Raw genomic sequence first — 2,652 nt, forward strand, 5'->3', positions numbered from 1 at the left:
TATCCTCTTTAAAATCGAAAAATGGATGATCTCTATCCATGCAATCATAAAAGGGAGAATGACGAGAAATGTAGCAACCTGCTAAAAAAACGGTGCTCTTTTTGGTGTCATAATTTTCAGCTATACATAACGTTTGTACTTGCCGTCTTTCACAATTGATTCAAAATCTTCCAATCCTTTCTTAACCATACATGCTACCCGTACTTGCCCTCTTTGTTGCTTGAGATTCTTTGACCACATCAATGAATATGTGGTGTGAGTGTGTGTGGGGGGAGAGAGAGAGAGAGAGAGAGAGAGAGAGAGAGAGAGAGAGAGAGAGAGAGAGAGAGAGAGAGAGAGAGAGACTGGCTCCACACAACTTAGAAGGGTGGCCGCAATGTTTGTAGCCAAGAGGGAACTGCGCGCATTGCATCACATCTCCATTTGAAACAATTCACCTCATCTCAAAAATCCAGCATGCCTCTAACTTGCCTCCATACTAACCCTAATGGACAAGACATGGGCTACAAGTTGTTTATCTTTGGAGAAATTTTATTTTGCAAGTAGGGGTATTTTAGGAATTTTGAAAAATTTGACGTGCATTTTGGGAATTTATGATAAAATGGGAATTTTTGAAATTTGAGGGGTATTTTGGAAATTTCCACAAATTAGAGGAGTATTTTGGTATTATTCACTTTATAGATAGTAGAAAAAATTGTTACAGATGGCAGCTTTCTCGGGCGATGATAGCAGTCGACTGTTATGTTACGATATATCAAAGAAGGAGATTAAGGTCTGTATAAAGGGATCCAATTTTCCAACGGGCTTGCTCTCAGCAAGGATATGACCATCGTTAGGTTATTATGATAATGGTTAAAATATCAAAAAGCTACGACATTGGAGACCTTTGTATGTCTTTCGGGGCCTCCGTACAATGTCCGAGCGAATGAAGCTAGAGAATTTCGGGTAGCAATCCATCATAGGCAAAGCCTTTTTATATAGGTAGCTTTTCGCTAGTCCTTGATTGCGGCACGTCCTTTTGAAGCTGTCCATATCCATCAAGACAATCTATGGGTTCTTTTTGGGTGGAGAGCCACATGCCCTCATTATGCCATACAACTCTAGTGGAAATCTGCAAGAGGTAGTCAAAGATCAAACTGGAAAAGCTGTGAAGCTTGTAATCGAGGTTGAGGAGAGAGATGATGAACATTGGCTTGGTTTTGTGCTCATGCTATATGTGGTTGTGTATTCCAAGTAAGGTGTGTCTATATTTATGGAGTGAGGAGAGGCTTTGGCACCAATGGCCATGGGCTCATTTGCTAGCATCATAACTCATCAACTTGTACATTGACTGCATGTGGGCATGTGCGCGCAAAGGCATGTTGCATATGGATGCATGCTCAATTCAAGCAATTTTTTGGAATCACATATTAACAAGTTCACCACAGAGAGAGAGAGAGAGAGAGAGAGAGAGAGAGAGAGAGAGAGAGAGAGAGAGAGAGAGAGAGAGAGAGATTGAAGGAGTGGGAAATAAAGAGAAATAGAGACGGGGAGAGGTAGAGAGAGAGAGAGAGAGAGAGAGAGAGAGAGAGAGAGAGAGAGAGACAAAAAAAGCACGGTCCAAAAACTCGTGTTGGGGCGAACATTTTGGAGCGAACTTTTAGAGGGAGCTTTTTTTTCTAGATTTGATCAGCTGAGCAATATCTTAAAAAAGCTCACTCCAAAGCTTGCTCAAAAATCTCGTTGCAGACCTCAACTCGAAGGCCATCCCCACCCGGCTACAATTTCCCTCCACCTCTCAACATGTTGAGGATCGCTTATTGGCCTCTTCACAGTTGTAATTTGAAGGAAAGAAGATCTCAATCTGCCAAGAGGTAGTAGATAAGTTCAACTTATCTAGTTGCTTACAATCACTCTCGGTGAAACGATAGAATATGTTGGTCACAATTAAGTGATAGTCTAAGCAATTTCCATGCAGAATATAACCAAGGGCTTCCAATTGCAAAATCTACACAAGGGGTTTGGTTTGCCAAGGCAACACCTATGGTTACCAATTGCAAATTGGTTTATTTTGCTAATCTTTCATTTAGTGTTTAACAAATTAAAGAAATACTAGGCATTTTGATGTTGCACTTTGGGTAATGTACCTTTCAAGTTTGGAAAGTACACTTGACTCCAGGTAAGTGTAATATACCTTTCAGGTTTGGAAAGTGTACTTTGGGCAATATACCTTTCAGATTTGGAAAGTGCACTTAACTCCAAGTAAGTGTAAGCACCTCCTAGTAAGCATATTATTTGGTTTAGTCTCATTTTTAATTATGCTTTGATTGAGTTTTCCAAGTGGGATGCATACTATGCTAGCATGCTTTCATCCATTTTGCTCTTCACACACCTAACAAGGTCGTGTTAGAGCAAAGAGTTTTGGGATAGTAGTGTACCAGATATATTTTGCACCTTGCATTTATAGGCCTACATGGTAAAGTTTTGTTTGGCACATGTTGTGAGTTTTACCAAATACCGAGTGAACTTTTTTGAGCAAACAAAACATCAAGCAAGTTATACATCTAATCAAGGAAAAAATTGATTAAAAAGCGTAACTTGTCCACTTGCTTACAAAAGCAAGATGGTGTATATAACACAATTTTAATTTTTGCTCATATTGCCTTTGAAGAG

General features: G+C 39.7%; 1 pseudogene; it reads left to right on the forward strand.

Annotated features, from left to right (window-relative positions):
* The first annotated feature begins 703 nt into the window (after window positions 1-703).
* On the forward strand, window positions 704-1,237 carry LOC147458680 (protein STRICTOSIDINE SYNTHASE-LIKE 3 pseudogene; annotated as a pseudogene).
* The last annotated feature ends 1,415 nt before the right edge of the window (window positions 1,238-2,652 follow it).

Source organism: Adiantum capillus-veneris, chromosome 4 (assembly GCF_014529385.1).
Source record: "Adiantum capillus-veneris isolate H3 chromosome 4, ASM1452938v2, whole genome shotgun sequence".
Lineage (NCBI taxonomy): Eukaryota > Viridiplantae > Streptophyta > Polypodiopsida > Polypodiales > Pteridaceae > Adiantum > Adiantum capillus-veneris.